Below are 16,552 nucleotides of genomic sequence, written 5' to 3'. Positions count from 1 at the left end.
ACCAACGTGGGTCTTTAATAATGTGTAGGAAACTTACTGTGAAATAAGCAAATTAAATTGTGTGATAAAATTTGGCAAGATATTGCACTTTTCTATCATGACCCATCCGTTTGTTTGTTTTTTTCCTACTCCCTTTTAAACATATCGTTCACAGCATGATATATTAATAATGACTGTGATTGTTATGATTATTTTGTCAATTCCGTTTTGATGTTTCAAATAAAAAAAAGAAGTTAGCCGAACAAAAATGTGCTTAAAGCTACTTGTTTAAATAACTAAATATAAAATCTAGAACTCGCTACAGACTGTTTTAGTAAAAAACAATGTGGTGACAAAATATTTGTAACTTATATCCTTAAAACTCTTGAACTCTAGTCTTTCTTACCTTAGGTTACAAAAACCAGGCAGTTAGTGATCTGGAAATCGCATTTGTAGCAGCTTCTATCCATTTCCCATGCTTCACTTTCAGAAATTTTCTGAATTGATTCAGCTACTTTTTACCTGATTCTTTTTTTCCAACTGAGTAGAACTATTGTAACAAAATTAAATCACAAGTTTCAAGTTTTATTTGAAACTTTTTTCCTCTTTCTTTTTTCGTTCAGCGGATGTCCCGCCTCCTCTTTCCGGTGACTTCACAACATTCAACATGTCTGCCGCCATAGCTTCCCTCGCTTCGTACGGGAGTGATTCCGACTCCGAAAACGAGTCAGAATCCAAAACCAGTGCCAAGAAAGTTGATCCGAATGATCCGGATGCTACGGCTCACCTTAAACCTCTGCAGTCTGAACCACAATGTCTTTGGCTGTTCTTAATTCTGCCCCGGAGGTCGCTGTTAAGGTAAGCTAAGAGATGCAGGCTAGCTAACGTTAGCTTGACGTTGGCGGATTTGTATTTAAGCTATAATACAGCCAACTTCATCTACTAAGTAGAGAATGGGTTGGAGAGGATAAAGCGTTGAGCTGTAGCTTAGCTTACAAGTTTACTATTGTTGCTTTTTACTTTTCGGATAGAAGTATCTGGAGGTACTATTACAGCATTGATCGCTATGCAAGGTTTAGTTAATCGCATTTTTTTCCAAATAGAGCACAAACTTTCAACTTCTAATTGGTTTAATATTTTATAGCAGTGAGATTGGTTGGGTAACATTGTTGGCTAATTATGCATGTCTCCATGTCAGGAGTCTGTTGAAACTGGCGTACACTTGGACCCTTCACTGAAAGAAGTCATTTATAACCCAACATATGAAACGATGTTTGCGCCTGAGGTAAGTTCATCAAATATATTATACAACTACAACCTTACATGTTTGCACGAAAATGTACACATGAAAGTGAAACGAGCTTCATGACTAATGTCCAAACTTTTAAGTTATAATTGAACGTTGAAGCAGAGACCTGGTAGTAGCTTTGTTTTAACACCATTCTCCTCTATGCGAATGCTCAGTATGCATTGATGAGTTCACTCACCCCAGTCTTCTTAATACTTAATGTGACTAAGTTATTAATTCAGTTAATTAATATGCTGATTGACATACCAAATAAAAAAGATGATGTAACTCAACGTACATCTTAAACTTTAACCCACTGTAGACCTCCTACACAGAAGAGAGTTCATTACCTACTGAAACAGGACAGGACATGGTGTTCCTTCAAAAAATACTCATATAAAACTCATTTTTAGATATGTCAACATATGTGGCAGGATAGTCAGTTTTACAGCAGCAAAATATCTTTCTAATTAGCTGGCTTTTTTTGTTTCTGTTCTCATTTTTTTCTGCTATTGATCATTTAATGATGTAGCAATCAAAAGGCAAGATTCTTTTTGTCCTTTAGTCCTGAAAACGTGCACCTTCTGTCAGAGCAGCAGTGGCAAGTCCTTGGAAAATTGCATGTACAAAAACAGTCCATATTGAATTGAGCCAATGTGCTGAGCTTTGCTGTAACCACTGTGAATTATGAAGATAATATTTTCTTGGGAAAACATTAGTTTTATTGCTGCACTTTGAATACAGTTTAGTTTATTTTGTTCTCGAAGGCAAGATATTTTTGAAAAATCCTTTGGTTGGATCATAGCATCTGTTTTTTTTTTTGTTTGTTTTTTTTTAAATCTTGTTCATTTTGACATCTGAAATGATCTTTGTTTCTGACCCTTCTGCCATCTTAGTCATTCATTTTCTCTTCTGTATATTACAAAGTTGGTTGCTATTGAAATCCATGTTATTTTACAAAAAAAGAGGACGACTTGTTCTAGAAAACCATTCGGTCAGAAACGCATGAATTTTCTTAAATCAATAAAAGCACTGTGCTAAGTGTTACCAAGTAACACGAGAAACAACACTTTTTGATGATAATGATGATGATGATGATGATGATAATTGTTGGCTAATTTCATTTTAGTTTGGGCCAACGAATCCGTATAAGTCCCAGCAGATGTCGGCCCCAAGGAACATGCTGTCTGGCTATGTAGAACCTGCTCACGTCAATGATTTTATGTTTGAACAGCAAAGGAGACTTTCTCTACTTATGGTAAAATTATCTATATTCTCTATGGTAAGTAGCACACCATTATTTTTAACAATGTTCTTCTGTCTGCTTGTAGGTTATGCTTTAGATCCTTCTGTTGACACACACGAAGCTTCCTCTTGTAGCTATATTGGTGCTGTGGAAGAGGCTGAAAAAAACAAAGGTGTGCATTAATAATGATTATCTTTTACATTACTTTGTTTAATAACTTGATCTAAATATATGTTACCATTAAACAACTGTAATACCTCTGATGTAATCCTTCCTTCCTCCAGGACTGACTGTCTTTGAAAGTGGTCAGAAGAAGCCAGAGAAAAGGAAGAAGGTCAAAGGTGGGGACGCAGGAGAGATTGACAACTTCCTGGGGCCGTGGGCGAAATATGTGGACGAAAAGATGTGGCCAAACCGACAGAGGTGAAATATTGTTTCATGTGCTAGAAAACATGTTAATGTAACTTGATTACTGGCTTACAGAAAAATTTACCGATCATTTATAACATAATAAATTATATGTGATTGTCTTTAAATCACAATTATCAAGCAGACTGTCTGTACTTTATTCTTTAATATAATTCATAGGAGGAATGCTGAAGTTAAAGACCTTCTAACAGGACTGTTTTTCTGCAGCTACTGAGAGACATCTGTATAGGCATTTATGTCCAGTCTAATGTATTTTTGTACATTAGATCAGACATTTGGTGCAGCAGATGCTACTTATCACTGGCTTTGTGGCTCCACTCGCCCACACAGCCATGTTAAAGCCCTCATAATCGAGCATTCATTTGAGATTAAACTGATTCACTTTGCCGGTCCTGTCTTTGTAATTATATAAAATATAACAATTGCTGGATTGTTTCCTCATAATTAATTTTATTGTACAGGAAGAGCAGAAAGAACTCAATGAGATCACTGCTAAAAGGCTGAAGAAGGGAAGGAATGAAGATGAGGCTCCAGGAGAAGAGAAAACCATTCTTCATGGTAATTAGGATGCTTTTGTGTTTTCAATGGCTTTTAGTGAAATTAATCAAAAATAATCTTTTTCCACAGTTAATGACTAAGAGGAGTTAAATTTTCTCTACGTTTTTTGAAATGTGTTTAAAACATCACATTTTATGTCTTTCTTCCTATCTGCAGTCAAAGACATGTATGACTACCAGGGCAGGTCGTACCTCCATGTTCCACAGGATGTGGGCGTCAACTTACGCTCTGCAGATGCTCCAGATAAGTGTTACCTGCCAAAGAAACAGATTCATGTCTGGTCTGGACACACCAAGGTAAAGAAAAGGAGAACATGGGGGTTTGTTGCTAATGAAGTAACCTCAAAGTGAACTTTGTTGGTATTTTCTATGGTTTCTTTCTTTGAAAATATAATATTGGTACTGACAAATACTATCATAAGAAGGAGATAAATAAGTAAATTCTTTCTTTCCATGTCTGTTTATTTCCAGGGTGTCAGTGCTATCCGATTATATCCCAGGTCTGGTCATCTTCTGCTCTCCTCTTCCATGGACTGCAAGATCAAGGTATATTATCAAATTATCTAATAACACCAGAAGGTAATTTAAGCAGCACAGACTCTTAATACCCTCAAGATAATAGATGTTAATAATTGTACTGTTACATTTCAAGGTGCCTACCTATGTTTACGGTCTTAAATATGTTAATTCGTGGTGCTCTAAGAATGCATTGGACTGAATGTAACATTTGTAGATGGGCTTGTTTCTTTCACAGTTTAAAGACATCTGCAGTTTAATTAAATGTGTTTAATTGTGCATAAGAATGGAAATATTAAAAAAAAAATCAAAAGCTTTGATTTTATTTTAATATTCTTAAATCAGTTTTTTCTGTAAATGTAAGGTTACACTAATTTCTGTTTAGATTATGATTTCTAGTTTGGGTTTGGTACATCACAACACATCCAGTGTCCATGCACTGTAATGTACTTGTGCAACTCAAGGTAAACTGTATTCTAATCTGATGAACACACATTCATTAAAAAAAAATCAAAAAATGCCATTTCATAATATTTTAGGCCTCTAGACACCTCAGTTATAGACTGTCCCAGTGTTTTTAATCTGGGACAGTCTATATAGCTGGCTATATTTATTCATAGCCAGCTATGAATAAATATTTACTTTACATAATTGTAAAATTTATATATTTCTGCTTACACATGATCTGCATTTATCTTAGGATAATAGAACCCACATTTTTCAATATAATATATTTCACTTATCACTCTACTATGATGTTGAATCAGAAACCAACAATGTTGGATGAAATGACTAGAAAATAACAGATGTTAAAACCAAACTTATGTTTTGTGCATGTCCATGATGTCATTTTATATTTATTGAAAAGTATAAAACATTGAGTATGAGTAGAAAATGTTGGAATGGAAATACTGTAGGAACCCAAATCAGAATATGCATTTGTTTTACCTTCATCCAAAAGTGGGAAATTTACTTTTTTGTGAAAATGTCAAACTTCCACTGTTTTGATCTATAAGCACATTAATCAGAAATGTGTGTTTGATTCACTTTTTTGTATCTAATGAACTATTTAAGGTCATTAGATACTTTGATGTGCTTTGATGTATAAATGGGGTTAATTCCTTTGTTTTCTCTTGGATACAAAAAAGCAACCTTCATCAGCCAGCCTGCAACACATATTTTTCTCATGTGGAATAGCTATTAGTTTCACCCTGGAAAAACCTGATCAGTGCTTTTGATTATTTGATTGACTATTTTAGTCAAGACACAGTTTTGTACAAATATGCACAACATTGAGCACATAAATGCTCTGTACTAATCAGGCCATGTTTTGATGTGTCTAATTCTCTCTAGCTATGGGAGGTATATGGAGAGAGGAGATGTCTCCGCACATTTATTGGTAAGTAAGCATTTTTTGTTAAATCTGTTTTATTTTGAAGTTGTCAACTGGTGAAAAATCTTTTTTTATGTAAGTTTGAGTGCTGCATCCCTCAAGAGTTCCTGAACAATAGCATGTCATCTGCAAATATGCTGACAGAAAATATGCTCAAGCTCTGAATAAACATAGCCTGTAGGGAAATACACAGCAGTGACACATATGAGCTCAGCGTAACCGGAACATTTAAATCTGCTGACCACTGACAGAAATGCTGTGTTTTAAATTTAATTATACATACAGAGAAATATTTATTCCAGGTTGAGTGTTTTTAGGCTAATGCATGCAAGAGACTCTGCTCCTCCTCCCTGACAGCACACTGTCAGGATAGAGATTGTTTGCAGCTTTGGTTCTGCTTGTCAGCTCCTTCACAGAACATGCATAATTCAGCAGCCCAGGGGCTGAAGGGAACAAGGGGCAAGGGAGGGCATAGAACATGGAGAGGCGGTGTGGAGGGGGAGAGAAATCCCAGTCATTAATGAATGAAATAACAAAAGAGTCAATATGTAAGGCAATACTGATAAAAAAAAAAACTATATATATATATATATATATATAAAATTTATCTAATGCAGTTTTAGAAGTATTTAGTTATGTTGCTGAATGAATATTAACATTGCTCTGCATTTAATGATCAGCTATGTAATATTTATTTTTATATTCTAAAGCTGTAATATTTTTCTGAGGGATTGGACTCTTTCCAGTACATGCACATTTACCATAAATTAAAATATACGACTTACTGGCCTTCCATTTTAAATGCACGTGTCGCTTGGTAAACTTCTGCTTGAAGTACCCACTTTGACTGAATGCTGCACAGAATGTGGACTGGTTTGAAGCACCCAACCCGAAGGATCACTTAGTAGAACAGGGAACAGCGAGGGTAGGGAAATTCATGAATATCAATCAGTGATATTTTCATATTTTAATTCAGCCTGGGACACGGGGGATATTTGCTTACTTGTGTGACCTGTTTTCAGTGGTAGTAATGTATGTGCGTTTCTGCACACATCATCAGCAAGGCTTTCAGCGGCGGTGCTGTTGCCTTTGGTCTGCCAGCAGGCCTGGTTAGAGGAAGAGTGCAGACAGGTGCTTAGCCTCAGTGGGCTCTGTTATCACTGTGGAAACAGCATACCTCTGATAAAAGCTGGTTTTAACAAGGAGACAGCTGCAAATAGTCAGACTGCAGGGATCTCAAATCACCTTCCTGTATGAGGAAGAGCCAGACAGTTGAAGACAGGAATTGGAAGAAAAATAGCGCATGCAAACATTGAAGACGTAATTATGGCTTGTAATTTTTGTTTTAGCCTTTCCTCATTAGGCTCTGCTAAACATTTGCCCTTCCTCATCTTCCCCATGTGAAATCATGAAATAATTTTGCCACAAAGCAATAAGTCATCTGAGGCAAAATTTGCCACATTTTTTATTGAGGGTAAAAATATGATTTTTTTGCGGTAGTTGTATGCTTATAATTGCTATGATTTTGTTGTGTGTTAGGTCACAGCAAAGCTGTGCGAGACATTTGCTTCAACAACAGTGGGACTCAGTTCCTCAGTGCTGCATATGACCGCTACCTTAAACTGTGGGACTCTGAGACAGGTAAGCTGCATCTCTTACATCTCTGCACACTTTGCTTCTGTTTACCAAGATGCATTTGGTTCCTTCAGTTTTGTTTCGGGCCGTTCCGATGTGTTAAAAATGTATTAATGTCGACTGATGTAGACGCTAGTCCCAATATATTGTGTATTCCTAATTTAAATCTTGATTAATCCATGGATTTGAGGGAATCAATGTATCAATTACACAAAGAGAATAATGTATTTTGTCACAATTTTCTTTGACAACCTCTTATTGAATTCCCCACAAGCAGAATTTAGATTTTGGCACTTGGAATTTAATATCCTATCAAATGTAGGATTTGGTAGAATATTAAATTCCATATATAAAATTCTACCAAGTCATTGTGACTCTGTTATTGCACACATGGATATTGTGATGACACTGTGTAGCCCTAAATGAGATGTAGTAGAAGTATAACAGCCAATGTAAAATAAATAATAAAGAAACTGACATAAAAATAGGTTGACCGTCTTGGTCAAACATGTAAAAAAAAAAAAAACTACAACAAACCTTCCAAATTTTTCAGAAAGTGCAATTGTGAATTCTAAATATAATGTAAAATAAATATTAAAGCATGCCATTGTTCAGAGCACTAAGCATAGAATTAGACTGAATAGATCTCTCCTTACAGATCGGTCACACTGTCACTGATATCTAGAATTTCTTACAGTATCGGGACCAATACAGACATTAATATCGGATCGGTGCATCTCTAATTTGTTGTTTACTGACCAGTCTAAGTGTTGATTTAAGATGGCTGAACAGACATGTTGTTTTGCACACATCGCCAGAAAGCACTTATTGACATTTATTGGTGTGAAATGCATTTCGTCACCTTTACCTTCAGACTGAGTCTTGATTCAAATAAATACCAAACGAACAGCTGCGTTTGTCTATGCCTCTGTGTAAAATAAAGCTTTTTCTTTACGTCCTCCCTCTGTTCTGTTGAAATTTGACACCCTTTTAAATTGAAGAATGCTTCTCCAGCAGAGGGCAGAAAAGAGTTAAATCCCCCACTTGTTGATTTGCTTAAAAAATCATATTTCTTAAGTTGTTGTCTGTTTTGTTGATTTTTGTGTGATAGAGATCATTTACCTAACTCTGTCCCAGTAGCAGGTAGATTTGATTGAAAAGTCCCCATTGCAGTTTTGTATTCCTTCATATTCCTCGCAGAATGAGCAGAAGTAAACAGCATTTTCTGTTTTCCAGCTGACTTGTCGCTCCTCTTGCAGATTGAGCTCCACAGCAACAAAAGTTGCAGACTGGGTTCTCCATTAAGCTTTAATGTGCCTTAACGGAGAAAAGAAAAAAAGAAGAAATAATGGATTTTTCTGGAACCCTGACTTTCAGTTTGCTTCCCTCTCCACAGGCCAGTGTATCTCTCGCTTCACAAACAGGAAGGTACCTTACTGCGTCAAGTTCAATCCGGACGAGGACAAGCAGAATCTTTTTGTGGCCGGGATGTCGGATAAGAAGATTGTTCAGGTAAAGGACAGCAAGCAGTCCACTTGTGTCGGCGGGGCAGATGCATTATAGTTTTTATGTTTTGAGCCTGAGCTCACAGGAGCATGAAATACACTTCTCTCTCAAACTTCTGCGCTTGTGTATATATCTGTGTGGGACTTCCAGGGGGATCAGTGGATGACAAGACTAGAGCAAGTCATTAATCACAGGCTGCACACAAGCAGTGAAGAAAACAGTGTAATGTAGTACAACCATCACATCACATAAAAGTTTGTGTGGTCATGACATCCAGAGGACAAATGGAGCTGAAGGATTTTATCTATTTTTCTTCTAAGAATAGACTATTAAAAGATATATAAAAAGAAAGCACCAGCTTTGCTCCCTAACTATCGGTATGAACTGCATTTGTTATCTCAATCAGGGCTAACGTTAAATCATGCAGCTGTCCTCTGGGTGATGAGCACAGATGGCTGCTGGCCCCAAGGGGGGATTTAAATAAAAGAGCACAAATGAAATTGGACAGAAATGCATGTATGTTTTGTGTTTGTTTTTCTTGCCTGGGGTGGGAGCATCTGTGTGGAAACTTTTTTACATCTTAATTCATGCAAGATCGTCTCCAAAAATATATTTATGTTCAAATCCGGGGCCAGTTTGATTGCTAATCGCTGTCATCACTTCACTGTAGTTGAACAATTTCTCAGCGCTGACATAGATTGAATATTTCCTCCAAGGAGGAAACTCCCACAGTCATCCATCTGATCTTCTCTTAGAAAAATGAATGCTGACACTTTTTTATTATGGTTGATTCTTTCCTGACTATTCATATCATCTTGTTCGTTTAGACTTGTTTGGGGTTTGAGTGTTTACTTCCCTTGTTTCTGTTTTGCTTTCTGCTCATGTTTGCTGGACAGTGGGACATCAGGACGAGCGAGGTGGTTCAGGAGTACGATCGCCACCTGGGTGCTGTCAACACCATCACCTTTGTTGACGAACATCGGCGCTTTGTCAGCACATCAGATGATAAGAGTCTGCGAGTCTGGTGGTGGTGAGTAAAGACTAAAAAGTAAAGGATGCGGTATCTTTGTCTTAAATGCTCCATTCTGAATATTCTTAAGTTTTATAAACTTTTGTTTATAAAATCCTATCACTTTTATTTTCGCTGTTGCAATGATAATGTGTCCTGGTTTGTTTAGTGTCAGCAGACAGTCAAGACACACCACCAACAATGATATGTTTATTGGTTCCACGGTCTATGGGGAAAATTAACAAGCTCTGCTGTTTCCGACTCACAGATTGTAAATATTTATGTAAGGCTTAAATATTTAGAATAAGGAGTTTTATCCTCTGCTTTATATTTTTAACGCTAAGAACCTCTTCTTTTTTTCCCAACTGCACAAAAAAAGTCTTATATTTTAAACATTCAGAAACAGAGAACAAATGTTGATCTTGAAAGACCAGAAGAAGCCAATCAGCTGTAGCCTGAGAGTTTGTTTTTCACGTTGTCTCCTGGGACACAAAACCGTGGGAGTAAATCAACGAGTTGTTGACCAGATTAATTCCCTGACAATTATTTGAATTGTACAGAAGACAAAGTATTAACTGAAGAGAAAGGTTGGGCACAGATTTATAGATTAAAAATCCACAAGAGATAAATACCTATATTTATCTAACTCTGTCCCAGTATCAGGTAGATTTGATTGAAAAGTCCCCATTGCAGTTTTGTATTCCTTCATATTCCTCGCAGAATGAGCAGAAGTAAACAGCATTTTCTGTTTTCCAGCTGACTTGTCGCTCCTCTTGCAGATTGAGCTCCACAGCAACAAAAGTTGCAGACTGGGTTCTCCATTAAGCTTTAATGTGCCTTAACGGAGAAAAGAAAAAAAGAAGAAATAATGGATTTTTCTGGAACCCTGACTTTCAGTTTGCTTCCCTCTCCACAGGCCAGTGTATCTCTCGCTTCACAACGCTTCAACGAGTTGTTGACCAGATTAATTCCCTGACAATTATTTGAATTGTACAGAAGACAAAGTATTAACTGAAGAGAAAGGTTGGGCACAGATTTATAGATTAAAAATCCACAAGAGATAAATACCTATATTTATCTAAGTTTACATGTTTTTTTCCATATATTTACAGACATCAGATGTGTCTGGGAAATAAATTAATCTAAAGCAGTGGTTTATTATTAGGGAATAAGTATTGATGAAGGTTTTTAGGATAATCAATCTAAGAGCTTAGCTTAATATTTGTTAATATGCACCTGAGGAAAAAAATAAATTTATAAAAATAACTGTAGCAATTTATGGTAAAGAAACTTTCCAACCCGACTTTTACTATGGACCTGATCCTTGTAAAAATCATGTCTTCTCACTGTAGACACGTTTATTAGTCAATAACATCCCTTAGACGAAAAATGTATTTGTTGTTCCATTTCTCTCTACAGTTCTACTGCAGGACTTCAAAAACTTTACTTGCTGAATTTAGTTTGAGTCCTGAAAAACCTCAAACTCCTTTTTATATTTCCAGTACTGTCATAAATTATATTTTAAGAATTTGTTTTTATACATTTGAATATAAATAAGTAAAAAATTAAACAGGCAATAAAGTTCTATTTCCTAAATGTGTTATTTTTATGTTTAGGGGATTAAAATCAAATGTTACATTGATTATCGATTCATTTGTCATAGGAGAGTGTCTATTTCTGTGCTTCTTTTAAATTGCTCATGTTATTAAATAAGGTAAATATTAGCTGACACAATTAAGTTCTGAATTCCTGTAGTTCTTAAATTATTATGTAGTAAAAGTCTTAGAGTTATCTTCCAGAAATCTGCAGAAATAATGTTTCCCATCTCTTACTTTCTTATTTCCTCTTATTAGTTTGTTGAAACTGCTTTCATTTAACTCCAGCTGTCCCCCGTCACGTTAGAAGACCGACGTAACTCATTGTAAACAGATGGCAGGATCAGTTCAGGATTAAAACTCTTAAGCACACTTCCGATGCAAATGTGCTGAGAAAGACACAGAGACATTAGTGACATTGAGTAACTTTATTTTTGAATACGTCCCCCAATGACCGAGCAAAGCCCTTTCCATTCATAATGATGGAGACAAACACAGAGAGCTGTAAATGTGAAAGATCTGCTTCAAACCAATTAAAATCAAATAGTTGCACATCTCTGCCAAAGCAGGCAAACAGAGAGAACATGAAAGGACTGGCGACAGTGTGCGGAGAGAAAATAAGGATTTCGTAAATAATTGGTTGCTTGTACAGTCATGGTTCAACATCAAAAGCTTTCAGATTTTATTCAGATATTTACATGCTCTAACTAGACCGATAATTTTGCTGTTCCACAGCTGCTGTTTTGCTGTCGGTGTTCAGTATTTTAAAACTTACAGACAGAACAGCAGAGGTTAACAGAGAGGTTTATTAGCTGTTTCCCTTTGGGGTTACAGAGGCTGAACCGATGTTTAATCCGTCGTCATATGGGATCACTGGGCTTTGTGTCTTTTTCAGGGACATCCCTGTGGACTTCAAGTACATCGCTGAGCCAAGTATGCACTCTATGCCAGCTGTGACTCTGTCTCCCAATGGTGAGTTGCCTGATTATTGCAAAAAAATAAAAATTAAATCTCAAGCACACAAACTGCAGCATAGAGTGGAGTACTCAAGGGAACACAACCTTTATTACCACACTGATGTAAATTCATACTGCCCAAGGTTGGCCATTTCTCAGAGGAGTAAAACAACACGAGATCTGAAGAACATGTTGCATAAACTGAGCCAGTCTACAGAGTTTCTGGTCTGTATATTGTTGGTTGACTGGATTTCTGAGGTTCTCAACCTGAAGCTTCCCACCTGGTTACAGCTGTGTGAAGTGCTATAAATAAAGACCTCTGCATCTGTTGCAAACTATATTATTTGGCACTGGGAAGGGCCGTATGTTTTGTTCATTTTCATGATTATGAAATGATAATACCAAAGTGTTATACAATATTACAGAAGACTGCTGACTGTCATTTGTCAGGCTGGCGAATATTGAGACTGGGGCTGGACGACACGGCAGAAATCACAATAGATGTGTTTCATATCTGTCTAGATTGATTTGTTTTGTATTTATTAGTTTTCTGCTTTAAATATATGAACTGGTGATGCCACCTTTTACGTTTTATCTACAATTTTCTTATGAGCTGTTGCACTCATTTTCTCCTTGTCTTTTCTGTATAAGCACTTATGAGGTCTGGCTGCACAGGTTACTTAATGGGCTGTTGCTAGGTTACCAATGAGTGAGTGACTTAATTGATACCACCAGAGGTTGAGCTACTTAAGCTTTTTCTCTGACTACATCTCCCAGAATGCTGTGCGGTTCCGTCAGTGAAATTCTATTGGAAATATTTTCTTTTTGCATTGATGACGTATTTGTATCATAATATGTTGTTTTTGTTTATTTATTGCCCATCTCTAATTGATACCCACTAAAAGAGGCTAACTCTTGTATTCAAGCATAACAGTAAGTGAAAAGAAAACTTGGGTTCATAAGCAATGGGGATGGATGCAACCCAGGCTTCCTTAAAACCTCAGCAGAACCGCAGGCCAATCACCTCTTTGTCACAAAGTATGGCGCTATAATTATTCATGCAGAACAAGCCCTGACTAAGTAAACAAGTGCTTGAAAAGAATCATTGTGTATGCAATGAATCTATATAACAGGAGTTTCACTTTAGAACTTAATTACAAATTAAAGAAACTTTAAAATGACTCTCTGATTTATTAAGGTCCACCTGCACACCAAGACATAACATCGTAAAGCATTTCAATACCAGATGTACCCATCCACCTAAAGCATCTAAACCAGAAACATTTGAAAGTGCTGATAGGGAATTTTTTTCAACCAACAGACTCAGGCCTGCTGCTTCTCTTTCTCCCCTTTTTTCTTTTTGCAGTGATAAGCAAACTGCTTCCTCGGTTTAGCGTCATAATTAACATACAGTTTTGAATGCGTTATTGATGTTCCCATTAAAACATGCCAAGGAAGTGAAGAAGTGCGTCTTTCCAAATGTCAGTCTATTCCTTATGGGCAGATCTATTGAGCCCAGGCATGTTGGAAATTATTATTATGATTTATGTAGCGCAGGCTTGCTGCTGGCACTGTGTCTCAGTTGTACTGAATATTGATGTTGTCAGATGCTTATTAAGAACAGATCAAGATGTGTGACAAGGGCATTCTGGGTTATTATGCAGATTTTGCACTCTGGGTTAGATTAATCTTGCCTTTTTCTATTTTGTTTGCAAAGCTTTGAGTGGGAATAGAAACTGAATCTGACAGCAACCAAGTTGCATAAGGAACACTAACAGAAATGGACATTCCACTTTAACTCCAGCTCTTGGTTTTCCAATAGGCTCTGTGTTGCAGCCCATCATCTTCAACTAGGGCCTTACTCAGCTTTTTCTCTCTCCTTTCCACCTGCCTAAATCCCTTTCCACTCATGTTCTCTTTTACTCTCTTCCCTCATTCTGGTCGACGTTTGTATTTGTCCCAACATGATTTGTTTTTCCTCAGCGTGTGAATAATGAATGTGTTCTCAGTGGGAAACCATTCAGTTTTCTCTTACGCCTAAATGACACCCAGACCTCCCCCCTCGCGCCACATCTGCAGTCTCTTGTTCCCCGGATCTTCCTATTTTACTAAAAATTGTTTTTGCGCTCCTGTACCTATTAGAGTAGACATTTCAGGGCTTTTTAAAGCTTTTTTTTTCTGAAGAGGGTTGTAACATGCACATACACACCGACTGGATACCTTGCTTTCATACCTCATTAATAATCATGTTCCTGTTAAGAGGTGCAGTGAGTTGTGTGATGCTGTGAAAGTGATTTACTGCTTCCCTTTGCTGTGTAGTGACTTGAAACTGTCGTCATGTCAAGAGCTGAAACACAGCGCGAAACAGATTATAATTGAGCACCTAATGATGAGAAAGCCTGTGCATTTTTTCTGAAATTGCTTCAATCTTTCTAATTTAGTGAAGGTAGAAGGATGGGTCCATGCCCTTCTTGGGGAACTGTCCTCCTTTTATTTCAAAAGTTTTCTTCTTGAGTCAAGTTTCTGCTGTTTTTCTAGCTAAAATGTTTGAGTCCTGAATTTAGATGTCAAGTTTACAACTCGACTGGGAGCAGCATAAAAATATGACATCAAAGATCTCAGTGTGTGCTTGTTAAACCTCTGGCTGTACAGAGCCATGCAAATGAGCCCAAGTAGTGAGCTAACAGGCAATTTAAAATGTTCTGTACAATCGTGTCGCTTTAATGCTGCTTCACTTGATAATAAACATTTTTTCCCCTCCATTTTTTCCCCCTCCCTTTTAAACATCTTCTGCTGCATTGCCGACACTTTTAAATTGTGGTCGGGAAAGACGAGTTTCTCCCGTTGTTTACACATGCTGGTTTCTAATTTCAGGTAAATGGCTGGCGTGCCAATCCATGGACAACCAGATTCTTATCTTTGGAGCCCAGAATCGCTTCAGACTGAACAAAAAGAAAATTTTCAAGGGTCACATGGTGGCTGGCTACGCCTGCCAAGTGGATTTCTCCCCAGACATGAGGTAGGGTGTTTTCTGATAGAACGCAGCAGTACCCTCACGGAAACCAGAGGAAGTTTTTACAAATATCAATGACAAACAAAGCCTATGATTAATGAAAGTACAGCAATAAATTAACAAAAAAAACGACAAAAACTGTCATGGTAATGTTGAAATGTACTGCCTGTCTAAGGACAGAGAAAGTAGACTTTAAGAGAAATTTACTACATGGCCAAAATACTGATATCTTGGCAAGGCTATGAAGCCTGTAGTAAGCTTTTATGAAATCACAGTCTACTGAAATTTTCCATCATGCTGTTCTTGCAGTTTAACTGATGCTATTGCTACAAGAAATCCTTATTTTTTTTGTAAGAGCTTCCATTTACTGAAGATCTTAGAATAAAATAAATCTATAATTGCATGAACTTTGGCAGTCCAGCTTCCTTTTCATTTAATTTTGTCCATGTCTCACCCACCACTGTCCACATTGGTTTACAGGTGCTCCAACGTCCTGTCATTATTCATTGCATCCCCACAACTTCTGACAGAAAAAAAAAAGACTAGATTTTAAAGTCACGCCTTCCACCTTTTACTTCCAACTGACCTGTTTTTATTTTTCCAGTTATGTGGTATCGGGGATGCAGATGGAAAGCTGAACATCTGGGACTGGAAGACCACCAAGCTCTATCACAGGATCAAGGCTCACGACAAAGTTTGCATCAGTGCTCTGTGGCATCCGCACGAAACCTCAAAGGTCATCACCTGTGGCTGGGATGGACAGATCAAACTCTGGGACTAACTCTGATGGCGTCTAAAATTATGTGCAGAACTCAGTGATTCTTGGACTTTATTAAATAATTTTGAGTGAAAGCCCACAGGCTGGTATCCAGTCTATTTGTTTAAGTGTATTTTTGTATCTTGAGATAAGAGCTCAAATATGTACATATTATATTGTGTGTGTACAAGAATGAGCATATTGGAATCGTTAACAATGATATGGCGAAAGAAACATGATAGGGTCGACACTTTTTTTTTCTATTTGTAGTAGTGTTCTATGTTCTTTTTTAAATGTCTTGTTCTACAAAGTGTTTTTTAATAATCTAAACATCCTTTTGTGGAAATAAACATTCTGCCCATTACCTATTCTAGACAACAAAACTGATTTGTGGTGCAAAATGTATTTCTTTAACCATAATCAAACACAAAGTCAGAAAAAGATATATAAGCTGAGCGTGTGCAGCATTTGGTCTTATCCTCACTCAACAGCAGTGTGATTTGATGTGTAATTGAAAAAGGTGCGCATGCAAACAAGAACAATCACCTTCAAGAATTTTTGAAAAGTGGAGCTGCAGGAGGGAGGCAAGCTGGCTGAGGCACTTAAAATAACAAAACATGAGGTCTCACTCTCATGTCAATCAAATTCCTGAATTGGTCTACTTTATTACAGG

At 37.0% G+C, this 16,552-nt stretch overlaps 1 pseudogene; it reads left to right on the top strand.

The window, feature by feature from the left end:
* The first annotated feature begins 646 nt into the window (after window positions 1-646).
* LOC129351240 (pre-mRNA-processing factor 17-like) lies at window positions 647-16,243 on the top strand (annotated as a pseudogene).
* Window positions 16,244-16,552: the final 309 nt, after the last annotated feature.

Source organism: Poeciliopsis prolifica, unplaced genomic scaffold, assembly GCF_027474105.1.
Source record: "Poeciliopsis prolifica strain line A6 unplaced genomic scaffold, Auburn_PproV2 SCAFFOLD065, whole genome shotgun sequence".
NCBI lineage: Eukaryota > Metazoa > Chordata > Actinopteri > Cyprinodontiformes > Poeciliidae > Poeciliopsis > Poeciliopsis prolifica.
This window is presented reverse-complemented; position numbering and strand designations above follow the sequence as displayed.